The 15969-nt window shown below is 47.0% G+C and overlaps 1 long non-coding RNA gene across 1 annotated transcript; it reads left to right on the top strand.

Moving 5' to 3' along the window:
* The first annotated feature begins 1002 nt into the window (after positions 1-1002).
* On the top strand, positions 1003-15589 carry LOC144105619 (uncharacterized). Its single transcript, XR_013308836.1, has 2 exons — positions 1003-1177; positions 15181-15589. It is a non-coding gene; the product is annotated as an uncharacterized LOC144105619 (long non-coding RNA).
* The last annotated feature ends 380 nt before the right edge of the window (positions 15590-15969 follow it).

The raw sequence follows: 15969 nt of genomic DNA, 5'->3' as shown, positions 1-15969 counted from the left end.
ATAAAAACGCAGCCGCCACGGTCGGGTTCAAACCCGGGAACTCCGGATCAGTAGTCGAGCGCCCTAACCACTGAGCCACCGCGGCGGGGCCGAAATACGAAAGAAAAAACTGAAAATTGAAAGGTGCATTTTGAGGAAAGGCGCGGCGCACACACGCCTCCTCCCCGGTTGCTATGGTAACGGCGCATGCGCAAAACTGGTGTCTCGCCTGTACCGCGAAATTCTCGACTGGTAGCCTAGTCTAGCTCCCGCAACAAAAATGGGCTTGGACAGGTCAAGTAATGCTAAGGAAGTATAACCGATAGTCTTTATGGGTAACATGCGGATTCCAAGGGAAGGGAAGCGTAGCAGGGGACGGCAGAGAGCTAGCTGGGCGGTTGAGATTAAGAAATTTTCGGGGATACCCTGGGTGGCCGCAGCTGGGCTGGTTAATTGGAGAGATATATTAGAGGCCTCAGTCCTGCAGTGGGGGCTGGCAATCTGAGCATAACAGGCACTCTTAGTCAGATCAGTACAGTTAGGGGAATGATTCCAAGCTAAAACTGTTGCAGCGAAAGCGCCTCTAAAGCGCCCTCTTTGAGTATCTCTACCGAGTTATGGACATAAGCCTCAGCGCGAAGCTTTGTGCACCGCATGTCGGAGGACCACATTATCGCGCTCGGTATGCACACACGATAGTAAGTTTGAGAGGTGGGCCTGCGGAGGTTCCTTTGCCGTTCTCGCTGTTTCATAGCGATGTGCGACACCTTACAGGCCACCCTACTTCACAGCTTGGAGAGCGGAAAAGAAATGGCGATCGCTAGCGTGTATTGTTGACAAAAGCCGTGAAAGAGTCGAGTATATAGATAAGCGACACCCGTCCGCCCTTTACGCGTCCTTATTTTTTCTCTACGACCACGCAATGGCTGGAGATACCTAGAACAGCTTATCTCCCACAACCCTCCTCCTCCTCCTTACTGCTCTGCGAAGCGAGCGACGCCCGCCTTTCCGCTGTGGCAAACACGCGCTCGGGGCGATAAGTCGGTAGAGCACGCGGTTATGCGTCGAAAGGGAAGCGCCGGCTTCTCTCTAACGACGCCGCGGTGCGCGTAGACCAGGGCGACACGCGACACCGGCTGGACCGAGAGTCGTGGGCTCGAGAGACGGATGGTGCCTTGCCTGGACACCGGTGGCGGTCGTATGTATGGCGACGCGTTTGCCACCAGGGACCCTTTGGTTTCCAACATGGCAATCCTTCAAGCTTGCATTCGCGTAGATTGCCTTCTGTTCGTGTACTCACTCGTTTATCCAAGCATTCTTAATCTCTAAAATTTTCTTTCAAAGTCGCACTGACTATATTAAGATACCACTTGGGAATAGAGCAGTGGGGTGCTGTATTAGTCCGCTAACTTATCAGTGGTATCGAACTTCTTCCCCTAAAATTTCTGCTCGCGAATAGCTTTTTCTTTAGAGAACAAGAGTAAGTTCAGCAAATAACTGTTTCTTTGCCGTGGAAGAAGAGTTTGTGGCGGCCATGAACATGGGCGGACTTTTGCTGCATGTTTATGTTGTAACAGACTGGAGAACTAATCCCTCCAAATTGTTTTCCCCATGGTATGCTGACGTCGACATATCTGATTAACATTTCTTTCCTCGAAGGATCCCATTTTTGATCACGCTACCTGGCGATGCTCCATTCTTGTAGTTATTAGATTTGTTTCTAAGAATTATTGGCAGCTAACTGTCCTGAGCTAGCCTACACTGTCTCCTCATATCCTATGCCTGCGAGAGCCCTCTTTTACGGATAAACGGTATACTGACAGATAATTGTGGAAAAAATAAATTATTCTTGATGCGGGACTACCGGCATAAGTACCATCAATTGTAGCGTTTGTTTTTTAAAAGCTACACGTAACCCTGAAATAATTGAGGATATTCTGTCTACTCTTCCCGTTTATGATAGACAGCATTTTGTTAGGAAAACTGGTGTAATCATTACTTCAGATTTTGTTAACGCCTTCTTCCTACTTTTGTGTTTCTTCGGCGCCAGCTGAAAGAAAATCTTTTTTGTTCCTGTATGTTTTATTTTCTTTGTTCCTCTACTTTGGGCTCCGTGAAAGCTGGAGGGGTTGTTTGGGGAACTTAGGCAATGATAAGTGTTGTGAATTTGGCTTGTTGGTTACCGCTCATAATATAAACAGCCAAAAGGGGCGACGCAGTAAGGAGACACACCAATGGCCGTTGTGTCTCCTTACTGTGTCCCGTCCTTGCGCTGTTTCAAGTATGATGTCCAACAATGCGCATGACTGTTAGATATTGTGCTATAGAAAAGAATGTTGGCGACGACGAGAAAGTCAGTAGGGCGGATAATTAGATCTTTCTCTAGCTCCCTTCGGTTGAGCGTTGGAACCAGACGCTCTAGTCTAGACGGCAGCCTTAAAAACGTCGCCCCTTCTGAAAATGCGTAAACCTATGCACGGAAGTGCAAAAGCCACAGTCGACCAGGACGCAAGGAAGCAGCAGGAGTCAGAGTGGCTTTATGATGAAGAAATAATGGTTAATGATTTAAATACCGTGCGACCAATTGAATTACGGTAATCTAGGTGATGGAATTCGTTCAAATGATAGCGCGGTCGGGAAACTAAAATTTTTGTGTGCATAATTTTGCGTATAATAATATAATTCAGTGCAGCTTTGGTATTCTGTCCCGTGAAATCCATGTCGACAAACGGAGTGCTGCGGTATATTGGTAAAAAAGATAACTGTGATAAAACGTAAAACAACTGCCATTTAGCCTTGCACTAAACAAGCACTTTCGATAACTTCATCTATTTATTTTTATGTATTTATTTATTTATTAACATGCTGCATACTGTGGCTATGTCCAAGGTAGAACGGGCACTGCACAAAATGAGTGAGAAAAATCACATGACAGCTTGCCGTTTACAATAATAAAAAAAAACATGCATTCAGTTACAAAGCGTGGCTCGTGTCACACAGGTCAGTTTTGGTCCGTCGTGTATAAAAAGTTCCAGTCCGCTATTGTGCGGGGAAAAAAGAAAATTTGAAGAGATTTGTGCGTGCAAAGTATGGTCCTAACAGGCTGGTGCGATAGTGTAACGTGCTTGTTGTGGGCTGAGGGAATATATATAATAACGGCTCAAGTCCCCACTTGCGGTTGAGCGACAGGGAAAGAAACTCTAAACGGGTGTTTTTCCGCGACACTCTAGGAGGGAGATACCATGAGCCTGCATTATTTCGGAGGGTGAATCAAATTTGGAAAATTTAGATGAACACAACCTAACAGCTTTCCTCTGCATTTTTTCAAGCTTCTTTATGTGCGATGTCGCATCCGGATCCAAGACTACACACTCATATCGAGTTTTTGCCTGATCAAAGATAGATAACTAAGAAGTTTTACGTTGGGAGGGGAATTCTGAAGTTTGTGTCTCAAGAAACATAGTTTTCTGAAGGCCAATGAGCAGATGTAATTGTGGGCGTTCCATGACAGATAATGAGTAACTGTCACACCCATGTACTTGACCGAAGTTATTTCCTTCAGCGGGGGTGATGCAAGAGCATATGCATGTTTTATGGGATTCCTTTTACAAGTGATGCAGAGAAAGGAGTCTTGTTTGGATTTAAAGCCATTCCCCAACGACTCCACCAGTTCACTGTGTTAGCGAGGCTATCATTCAGGTCTTTTTCGTGCTGAGAACTGGAGATTACGCGAAATAACACACAGTCATCGGCATATAGTCTGATCTGAGCACCAGGCAAAATTTCATTGGCAATATCATTAATGTACCGTAAGAACAGTAAAGCCCTTAGGGCGCTTCCTTGGGGCACACCAAACGCGACAGGAAGACAGCCGAATTGTTGTGCACCAAGAGCGACCTATTGTTTTCGGTTGTTTAAATAATCACTTATCCAAGAAAAAAGAATATGCGGGGGCTAATGGAATGTAGTTTTATTATTAGGCTGCTGTGCGGAACTATGTCAAACGCATTTCTAAAATCTATAAAGATTGCGTCAGTCTGACCATTATTATCTGCTACTGAGCCAAAGGAATGAACTACGGATACCAGCTGCGTCACTGTAGAGTAACCTTTCCGGATAATGTGTTGAAGTTTGTTAGTACAGAGTTACTCTCTAAAAATTCGTTAACGCGAGTGGCGATAACATGCTCCATCAACTTGCAACAGCACGAAAGTAATGATATCAGGTGGTAGTTCTTTCGTACGAGTCGGTAACTGTGGAGTTCGCTGACCGTTCTTCGAACGAAGACTGAGAAAGGCCGCGCCAGTGTCGGCGCCGCCCGCCGCATCAAAGGGAGCCGTCTGGTCCCTACTTCCTCCGTCTTGCAGCGGACGTCCTTGTTTACCCGCGCCGCCACGGGCACAATCCGCCTTGAAAAAGCCTAACCAGATACAGCTGTCGACATGTGTGCGTCGTCAAGGGGTGACGAGACTTCGGCGATGCGGGAGAGATACAGCTGGATGGGGACCGAGTGCTGGGTGACCAGGAAACGGATTATTCCCTTAACGACTGTGTTCTCTTTGTTGCTGTCAACAACCTGAGTCATCGCCTTGTCGGCACATGTTTCTAGCATCTGTGGTGTCGTGGGTGGCGTGGGGAACGGAAGTCACATTTGTGTTGTTTGTATGCTTATTTGAAACCTCCTTCCCAAATGTTTTAATCAGAACTTTTTCCCCAATCTATGATCAGTGGGCGGACCTTATTTTCCTTTCCCTAACCACTGATTGGCGACATGAGTCGTTTATTATCTTATTGGTTGCTGTCCCCGCTAAGGGCGGAGACAAAGAGTTTAGAACCAAGCGCTCTGGAATGAGCGGGGGATGATTTCGTCTGATCCACGATTTGTCACGTAGTTTTCGCCTTGCTTTGTTTCTTCTCGTTTTTTTACCTATGTTTTAAATAAATAGTTAACCTTCTCCTTTCCTTGAGTAATGTGAATGTTTGCGAGTAGAACCTCCGGGTCATCAAGAAACCCCGATTTCATCATCAAGTAGTTTCCTCTCATCGCCACCGGAAGGGGGAAACCCAACTGTAACCTTGTTTAAAAATGTGCACATTTCGGGTTCTCTTCCATTCACTTGGCGGTTTCGCTGATAGCAAAGAGGTGCGAAACAAAATAACAAGAAACATGGAAATCGGGCTCTCTTCCATTCACTTGGCGATTTCACTGATAGCAAAGAGGTGCGAAACATAATAACAAAAAACTTGGCAACAGATTCAGCATATCTATGAAGAAATATATTTCTAATATTGGCAGGTCTGCATGATGTTTCAGATTTCAAGTTCAGGAGCATTTAAAGCACACCTTCGTATATAATGAAATTAGCTTCAGACTTGTAGGCAGGCGCAGTATCGTGTGTGTGTGGTTCTGACACCGTGGACACGTTGCGGAAGTTTTCGTTGAAATGGTGAGAAATGGCCTTTTGATCATTAACTAATTCATCTGCAACTAATACTTCGGAGGGTGAATACTGCTCTACTTAGAAAAGAAACCGCGACTACTACTAAAGAGAATATTAAGGTTGGCTGGATTTGGCTTTTGGGAATTTAACCTACGCAAAGCAACTCATGCTATTAGTGTACGCCTAATAGGAAGGATCTGAAAAATTTCGACCATCTCAGGCTCGCTAACATGCACAGACACTCGACAGTGCACGAACTTCTAGCATTTCGGCACTATCGAAATGCGACCACAGCGAAATGTATCGAAACCCATAGACCCATAACCGCTGAGCCACGGTGGTCGCCTAAATAGCAATACGAAAACTCGCAGCTCATGAAACCTTTTTCTCTCTTAGACCGCCTACTCACCTACTCTCAACTACTAACAACCTACTCGTAATAACCTCCTCACAACCTACTCACAGCCTACTAAGAGCCAACCTATATTCTACTCCCAACAAAGGTTATAACGCTTTTAAAACGTTAATAAATCTCTTGTATGCCGCCAATTCGTTTATTAAGCTTTCCTCCGCCCAATGAGGGCGACAGTTTCCCACACTCTGACAGCTCCCTTTATTCTTTCTTATCACACGCACGGAATCATTATGCAAATACGTGCTTATCGAGTTTTCTCACAGGAGACGTACTATCTTGCAGTAACATATTACTCGTTTCATTTATTAGGTTTTGTCCCCCTACTTGACATACTGCATATATCTTCGTTGCGAAATGCGCAGCCTGCACATATCTCAATAATCCGCATCTACAAAATTATGCAATTCGAATACTCGACTATCTTCCATTCACAATGTGAAATGTGTTTTTATCACCGTAATACCCCCGCCAAACTGGCGACACCCACTGCATGAAAAATGCTTCCTCCATCTACTAAATTACCCTTATCCTCTCAGAACTGAGGCCACCCTATCCCCGCAACTACGCCATGCGTGACGTCACTCGTCCTCTGACATACGGCGGGTCGCGCCAAGTGCGGTGTTGACAAGCGTAGGGAAGCTTTTCGCTTCAAAAGTCATTCGTTTGATTTAGTTACGCGGTGAAAGTGACAGACAGTCGGAAAAAATGTAATTTTCAACTAAATATTTGAATGAAGTTCATTTATTACCTTTTTATTTATAGCAATTAGTGTACATCGATTACTGAATGTTTGCTAGTTACTCAGCTTAGCTTATAATGACAATTGTTCTCTCTGTTTGTGCAATTCCGGCCCTTTGCCCCATTTACCATAGACTTTTCGTACTGCCTTTATATTTATTTAAAAAATTAAACCTTAATCCTGAGCACCCTGTATATCTGCATCGTACTAGCAGGGCTCGACAGTTAACTACTGAGACATCTGTGCAATGGAGATCCACGTACATACCGATTAGGTCTCCACCTAACTGCATCGAAAGGGGTCGAAGCACATAAGAATTACGTGCAATAACACTTTTTTTCACCAAACTCACTCCACGCAATGACTACAATTTTCAAGATGTTATGGACAGGTTATTTTCGAGGGATCAGATTAGAGGGCAATCATTATTTATTGTTATGCAGGATGTAGAAAATGGGCTTCTTTATATAGTGGTAAAATATTTATTCCTTTCTTTTAGAGCTGGTTAGCAGCAATTAACTTTGTGAAAGAGAAATACCAGCAATTTTTTTTTATTAGAAAGCATCTCATTTATTTAAATCTGCTGCAGAGGAATATCGCGCCACTTTCATCACTTTGTAACTTATCATCATTGCAATGCCTTCGCCTGCTCTCTGCGCCCTTCAATATTGTAATTTTTAGTGCGCGTGCGCAACTTCGGGCCAAGCGAGAGCTGAAAGTCACTGCTTTCCCAACTTGATTTTGGTTTTCACGTAAGTTAGCACCAAGCTGCGAGCGACCAGCCTTTTACACAGCATGCAGCGTGCCGTTATAACAACCTTCTCAAGCAACAGTGGTTGTTACTAACGCAAGCACTAGTTACCAAAGACAGTGTTCTTCAAATGTATAGGGGAATCCACCAAGGTGGAGTAGATTGGTAATAAGGGAGTAACTGCTCATTGGCATCCACCCAATCGCAGCCATACGTCTACAAAGGAAAGCTATTCAGCTTTCTCAGAACTTAGCAGTTAAAGTAATAATAATAATAATAATTGGTTTTTGCGGAAAGGATATGGCGCAGTATCTGTCTCATATATCGGCGGACACCTGAACCGCGCCGTAAGGGAACGGATAAAGGAGGGAGTGAAAGAAAGGAAGAAAGAGGTGCCGTAGTGGGGGGCTCCGGAATAATTTCGACCGCCTGGGGATCTTTAACGTGCACTATCATGGCACAGCATACGGGCGCCTTAGCGTTTTGCCTCCATAAAAACGCAGCCGCCGCGGTCGGGTTCGAACCCGGGAACTCCGGATCAGAAACCGAGCACTATAACCAGCTACTTATTCGGAGTTCCCGGGTTCGAACCCGACCGCGGAGGCTGTACAGAAAAATTTGTACTGGTCCGGAGTTCGAAGCGTTCGTCCAGGATTCGAAACCCGGACCAGGACAAATTATTCTTTACCTGCGAATATTCTGAGAAAACTGTATAGCTTTCCTTCCAAGACGTATGGCTGCGCTTGGGTGGATGCCAATGAGCAATTACTCCCTTCTTAGTTTGCAAAGACCAGACACCTTGTTTGTCTACTGAAACCATGTTACAGTACTGCTCGTTGTGCTAGTATGATTACTGACGAAAAAGGCACCGGCAAATGGGTAACAGCGTTGGCGTTGCTGAGGACGTGAAGCCCGATCATTATATTGCCACACTTCTAATTCATCTTGTGGCGCCATACCGCGGTTAAACTGCATTTCCTGGCAGTTGGCAAGCCTTGAGCCAACTCGGGCTTTGTCTTCATCTCTCGTGTTACCTGCTGCCTTGCGCGTCCCAACGTCTTGCGCGTATAAGTAACGCAAGTAAACCAGCCCTGCTTACGTCAACCGTTTCTCGGTGACATATTTGGTGGAGCAGCTGGGTAACGGCCCATGTACGCTGACCTCGAAGACACCTTTGACGTCAGCTCTGAACGCGTGGGTACAACACCAGTTCACAAGGCGAGCCGCCGCCTGCGATGCCTACAACCCGAGTTCGGCCAACTGACAGAACCGGTAAGGGCCATGACATCTATCGCGGCTAGCCAGACAACTCAACATTGCAGGAGTGCCCCGCCATTCGTCCTTCACGCACCTCGGTCGCTGCCACCGTTCCACGGGGACAGGTTCGAGGACGTTGAAGACTGGTTGGCCAGACTTGACTGAGCAGCGGGTTTTAATGTGTGGGACGGCGCGCGCAAGGTGCGCATTGTCTACTTTGCGCTGCAGTACTCGGCCAAAACATGGTTTGAGAACCACGAAGCTTCCTTTACCACCTAGGAGACTTTTCGTCGAGAGCTGCTAGCGACATTTACTAGCAGCGAAAGAAAACAGAAAGCTGAAATCGCCCTGCGCTCGAGATCACAGCAGCAAAACGAGAGCGTCGTGATGTTCATAGAGGACATAACGCGACTGTTCAATTGGGCCGCACCTGCTATGACCGAAGCCCAGAAGGTACGCCACTTAATGCATGGCGTAAAAGAGCAGCGGTTTGCCGGACTGGTCCATGACCCGCCACGAACAGTGTCCGACTTCACCAAGGAGGCAACGGGTATCGAGCGCTCTCTGCAGGAACAAAGCGCCCACTACGGACGTCGAGCTAGTGTAGCAGCCGCTTCCCAGTAGACGCCTACGTCGCCGCCCGCCGAGGAGCTTCTGCAGTTTGTAAGAAGCCTTGTGCGCGAGGAACTGGCGGAACTTCGCATTGAAGCTAGACAGGTCACCGCGTCGCTGCCGCAACGAACGTGGTCTGCGAAGAAATCCGACGAGTTGTGCAGCCACCCCCGTTTGCCTTTTTATTGGTCCTCTCAGAAAAAATACAAAAAAAACATAAATGAAAGAGAGAGAGAGCCCGGACCAGCAACGCTTTACCGGGCTTAAAGCCAATAAAAAAAAGAAAAGTAGCTAGACGCTAAAAAAACCTAATTTAAAGAAAAAAGCAGGAAAATAGAAACAACAAACGAACAAAAAACATAAAACCCCAAATGCACAGAACAGACAGAAGCACAGATAATGTCACAGCGAATTTCAGCACAGATAAAGTCACAGGCACAGATGGTCCAGGCACAACAGACAGACAGAAGCACAGATAAAGTCACAGATAATGTCAGCACAGATAAAGCCACCTTCCGTCGCCCTCCGTTACGACGTAGAACGGGGCGCTACGAAGTGCCGGGCCACGATGCGAGCCTTTTCCGCCGTCACTCCTGTGCCATACCTCCAGGAGCCAATCGCAACACTACCCTCTGTGCCGCAGGAGTTCAGTCCCCACGTGAGCAAAGCGCACGTTTGGTGTAGGCCAAACAATCGGCTGCTCTGTTACCACTGCGGAGAGGTCACACCCTCCGCCACCGCCCCTGCCACAGAATGGGTTTAAGGGGGTTTTCACCTCACGCACCTCGACCACGCTACGGTGAAGGACCACGGGATATCAAACAGTACTTGGCTGATAACGTGCAATCTTCGACCTCGCTGCGACACCAGTCCCGATCGCCATCCCCAAGGCGGTTCTCTTCGCCCGGCCGTCCGTCATCCCCTGGCCAGTTCAGAGGTACGTCACCACGTCGGGAAAACTCAAGACGGCGTCCTCCGGGGGTAGGGTTGCCGCTACTGGACCGAGTCAAGAGCCTCCACCCGACGATTCGCCGCGACGCTCCGACCGACGAGGACCTGACCCGACGACCTCGACGACGCGCTGCGACCGACTGGCCTCCACCGAAATTCCGGTATCCGCCGACAACCACGACGTTACCGCAATCGTGGATACCAGCGCCGATTTTTCTGTATTGAGCAGACGGTTAGCCACCGCCTTGATGAAGTTCATGACCACTTGATCTCGGCCGCAGATCCGGAAAGCTGGTGGCCACGTGGTAACTCTGATCGGTGTCTGCACTTCGCGAATCCAGACCCACGGTGTTACTTTCAATGGTTGCTTTGCTGTGTTACTCGAGTGCTCCAAAGACCTCATACTGGGTTTGGATTTCCTTCAGGAGTAGGGTGCTGTTATCAACCTCCAGGAGCTAATTGTGTCGTTTTCCACCCAAGGCCCTGTCGACGACGATACCGAACCACGCAGGGCTAAGTTATGCGTCTGTGACGACCACGTTTTGATCCCGTCAATATCCAGCATGTTTGTTACTATAGATTGCGATAACAGCACTAAAATTCGTGGCATCGCTGAAGCCAACATGTCGCTTCTCCCTGGTCGGCAGCTCTGTGTTGCTCGAGGAATTTTTGAACTGAAGAATGGCCGAACCGAACTCTTGGTGACCAATTTTGGCTGTGAACATAGTGTTTGCCTGGCAGAACAGCTATTGCGTATTTCGAGGAACTCAGCGAATTCGCGGGACAGCACGCTTTGTCCGGAGCCCCGGCATCAGTGGAGGAACCGACCACTCCCATAAAAACTGACGTGAACCCAAACCTCCCATCTAATCAGAAACGCTGCTTGGAAAGCGTTATCCAGTCTATCGTCTATGAGTCTGGTAGGAAGCACAGTGATGCCGACTGTTTGTCTCGTGCCGCTATCGAAGACAACCGAGCTGACCACGACGACGATTCTGTTTTTCTTGGCGCCATCTCCGGGTCCATTCTCGTTCAACACCAAAGAGACGACAGCGAACTGTGGCCCCGCATTGAATATCTAGAAGGAGGCGCTCAGTCTCCCACGCGAATCTTTTTTCGCGGGCAGTCGTCGTTCTGTCTACGTGAAGGCGTCTTGTAAAAGAAAAACTACAGTCTAACTGAAGCTGTCTATCTACTCTTCGTGCCTACGGCTCTTCGCGACAAAGTCCTGCAGGTGAGCCATGATAACCCATCTTCTGGTCACCTGGGTTTTTGTCGAACTTTGGCACGAATACGGCAAAAATACTATTGGCCCAAGGTTACTGCAGTTGTAAAGCGTTACTTAAGAACTTGCCGCGAGTGCCAGCGACGCAAGACGCCGCCGAATAAGCCAGCCGGCCTACTCCAGGCTACTGATCTACCTCAGGTCCCCTTCCATCAAGTCGAAATGGACATGCTCGGCCCATTTCCGGAGTCCTCGCTGGGTAACCGCTACATTGTGGTCGCCATCGACTACCTCAGCCGATACTGTGAGACTAAACCTCTTCCCCGTGGCACCGTTAACGAAATTGCGAGCTTTTTCATTCAAAACATTGTGCTTCGTCACGGTGCACCTACCATCGTTTTAACTGACAGGGGAACAGCGTTCACCTCGGCCCTTACGCAGTCACCGCATAACAACCGCATACCACCCTCAAACGAACGGCCTCACCGAACGGCTCAACAAGAGGATCGCCGACATTATTTCTATGTATGTCGACGCGGACCACCGAAACTGGGACACCATACTATCTTACGTCACCTTTGCCTATAATACTGCGGTCCAGGAAACGGCACACTTCACTTCATTTCGTTTAGTACATGGTCGCGAAGCCACAATCATGCTGGATGCATTGCTTCTTCCAGCTAGGAGATACCCCCTCTGTTATGGGTGCTGCCCAATTTGTTCGTTACACTGAGGCCGCCCGCCAACTCGCTCGACAGCGCATCCGGCACCAGCAAGTTCACGACGCTCGGCGCTACAACCTCCACCACTGAAATGTGCGTTACCTGCCCGGCGAACAAGTCTGGGTGTGGAGCCCAATCAGCAAGCGAGGACGCTCTGAGAAGCTTCTACGCAGATACTTTGGCCCCTACGAGGTGCTCCGCCAGCTCAGTCAAGTTACCTACGATGTTCTCCCCCAGGGAACAATTCGCTCTTCTAGACGGCTGACCTCCGAAGTTGTCCACGTCGCTCGGATGAAGCCGTACCACGCCCGCTAGCCTCTCGCGCGCCTCTACACCACACGCCAGACACGTGCGACTACCCTTGTGGTACTGCCTCCAATTGCTACCACACCGAGTCGGTGTCGTTCAGAGAGGAGGAGCAATGCCACACTACTAACTCTAGTGGCGCCATACCATGGCTAAACTGCATTTCCTGGCAGTTCGCAAGCCTTGTGCCATCTCGGGCTAGATGCTTTCTCTTCTTCATCTCTCGTGCTGCCTGCTGCCATGCTCGTCCCGACCTCTTGCGCGTATAAGTAACGCAAGTAAACCAGCCCTGCTTACGTCAACCGTTTCTCGGTGACAATATTAACAGAAATTTTCCTAACAGTACCTCCAGTACGAAAGTGAACGCATTATCGGCATTGAGCAAATAATGAATACATCAATATAACTTGAAAGTTTTGTTATTTTCTTCATTATCAATGGCTTCTATGTGAACGGGTAATGCCTTGGGAGATTTTCAGCTTCACTGCAGAAGTGATGAAACTCTAACTGCATAGTTCATCTTATTTATTTTCATAAAAAGCCCTGAAGGCCAAGCGGGCATCACTACTAAAAATGCAGAAAATAAAGAGAGACAAAATTGCGACAACTACGGAGGTCGGGGTTGCAAACACATTATCCAACAGCTCTTCAGACACAAAAAAATGTAATACAGAGAGGAAGAAACTCTGAAGTTCGCCCTAGTGCAGCGTTCCAAGAAGAATGAAGAAAGAATAGGACGCTAAAGATTGCAGCTCAAGGTAATGATTCAGACCGGTTGAAAATTCTTTGTGATCATTGGCAGATGCTACGGTATCAGGTAGGTTATTGCATTCACGCATGGCGGACGAGAAAATGCCAGTAAAAAATAGATACGATCGAGTAAAGGTGGGTTCGACTTTCACTTGGATTTCAATGCGTAGAAAAACGTGATGGGCCAGCGTGATAGGGCATACAGGAAAGGAGGAACGACTACAGTATAATCTGTGAAAAAAGGAGAAAATAAAAAGATTCCTCAACTTTCCAGAAGCGATAATCTGAGAGCTTCATTTATGTTTGTAGGCTTCATTTATTCTCGCGAGTAATTCTTAGGTATGAATCGGGTGGCTTTATTTTGCAGACACCAGTTTTGTTAACAATTACGCCTGATGTGGGTTCCAAAGAGCGGGTTTAATAACGGGAAAGGCCGAGAGGTTGGTCTGAAAAACAACTAACTGGCTTGCTACTCTCCACTGGGGAACGGTAAGAGGAGAGAAAAGATGGCCACGATGGGGTATGATGATGATGGGAGGAAGCAAATAAAAAAATGCATTAAAAAAGAACAAGGCACAGTTTCTAACATCACAAAAGCGAAGCAATGTCCGTGTCGCTTAAAAAGCGTGAGAGTACTCGAGTTGGCTGTAGAGTTTTCAAAAAAGACTTATTACACTTATGACCATATGCAGAGGCGCTTAAAGCTTTGTGCCTGCGTTTGCTAAACGAACGCAACATCTTAGGAAGCCAAGCGTTTTCGACACTATCTTAATTATTGCTTTTATATTACATTTTCGCAAAACAACCAGTCGGATGTGAAGCGAACCCCTAAATTCCTTATGCTGGGTAATGTTTGCACGGGCGCATTTTTCAGAAATAATGGAACGGTGCGGGGCAGATGTTTTAAATCTGATTGCTTATGTTTTTGATTAATTAATTTCATTTACCATTGTTTGTGTCAGTTATTATTCCTGTCAAGGACTGATCGTAAAAAACTAGTCTAAAAAGGGCCAGTAATCTGTCCGTATATGCCGCAGTCGTGTGCAAAAAATCAGTCGAATCCGGGTTATTACTTGTCCAATTAATATAACAAAAATAGGTCAGTTGCGAGAGCAGCACCAGCGGCACTTAAGGTTTATCGCGAGAGAGAGAGATGATGAATGTCCATTAACAAAGCTGAGAGAAAGCAATTGGCCAAAAACTTGTGAACTTCATAATAACCTTCGAGCTTATGTTAAGATTGTCAGGTTTTTTTATTACACTTATGTAAGGGAATTTACCGGGTGGTTTCTCAAAACAAAAAAACATAGCGTCTATGTAAGAGTGAGCGTGAAAAGCGTGATGAAGGCCAGTAACTCGATTATAGAAGCTACTTGTGAGCCTATGCACGGGTGTTTTGTTTACGACTGGCAGTAATGTGTACTTGGTTGCCTTCGTTGGCCAGCACTTGGACTCGTCACGGTTGTTGATATATAGTATTGTGTTTTTAGCTGTTGTGACTTTTTAGCTCCACAACACCTGCTAATCGCGGACAGGATATTAGACAGGAAGACGCCGTAAACAACTTTCCTCACTTGGGCAGGTAAAGAATGCGATGGCTGTGTTGTTTCAGTCCTGCCCCTTTCCGGTTAACCGCTGCGGCGAGTGGCAGTTCACGGTTATTTCTAGAATTATAACTTAGCATTATGAAGCAAGTTAGATTACTTCGCTTTCCCGCCGAGGGTCACAAATTCGCAGGAGGTTTCAAGCGATATTAAAACGACTACATTTAATTACATTACTTTAAATTTCACTTTCCCTTTCTCATCAACTCAATTGACGCCGTATCTTCACCCTGATCAGCAGCAAGCGATAAACCGGGGTAGAATGGAAGGTGCGCTTTTTTTTAATATTCCACTGTACAGCTTCATTTATACTTTCAAGGCGCTATGTAACATGGAAGAGACACAATATATTTAAGTATTACGTGAATTGCTGATGGACGCTTTTGCGCCCTTGAGACTCACTTTGTTACCCCACTGATCTTTTTCAGAATCAGTACTGCGCCAAGACGGAAGCTGGTTCTGTCGCCTAGAAGAGAGCAATCCGTGGACAGTGTGCATCCAAACTCACGACTGTCATGGAGTCGCTCTCTTTAAGGAGCGAACCCAAGCCGCCCGCCCGGAAGAATCGTGCATTGATGACGGCGTACAGACGACTTCGTGCATATGACAGAAATTTGAAATTCCACGTGAAATAACAACAAATGAGTCCTGGGAGGCACTGATACTCGAACTGGAAGAAAAAAGACAACGTAAAGTTATGCCTCTTCCCTGGCCGCTGCTGAGATCCAGGAGATCCTGGTCGACGGTTGAAAGGGAGGAGAGACATGGCTGGGACCGAGCTACGCCTCGGGTCCCAGTCGAAATTTTGACGGGTGATAAATATTATTTTTCTCTCTTTCTCTCGCCACCTGATATTCGCCTAAAGAACGAAGCTACACGCACTGCGTTCTCGCAAGGCTGATCTTGTGATTGCAAAGCGCTGTGGCCGAGAATGAAAATGTTTCCGTGCGTTGTACAAGCGGTGGCGTATAAAACGCCATGCTATTTACCACTTCATGCTGCGCGCAAGAATAGAAATAGGAACATGATTGTAGTGGGAAAGCACGAACGGCAGTATTAGGCAGCCTTTGTATGTATATTAGCTCAGTCTCTTAGTTTTGTTTGAGACAACGCCTTCGGTTTGGTTAATCGCGGCCACTCCATTCAACCCTCTGTACTTCCAATGTAATACTTTGCTGCCGCTCCTTGCGGTTGCTTGAGCACATCGCTGGGGTTCT

This window comes from Amblyomma americanum, chromosome 9 (genome assembly GCF_052857255.1).
Source record: "Amblyomma americanum isolate KBUSLIRL-KWMA chromosome 9, ASM5285725v1, whole genome shotgun sequence".
In the NCBI taxonomy this organism is placed as follows: domain Eukaryota; kingdom Metazoa; phylum Arthropoda; class Arachnida; order Ixodida; family Ixodidae; genus Amblyomma; species Amblyomma americanum.
The sequence above is the reverse complement of the archived record's forward strand: the minus strand, read 5'-3'. Positions and strand labels throughout refer to the sequence as shown.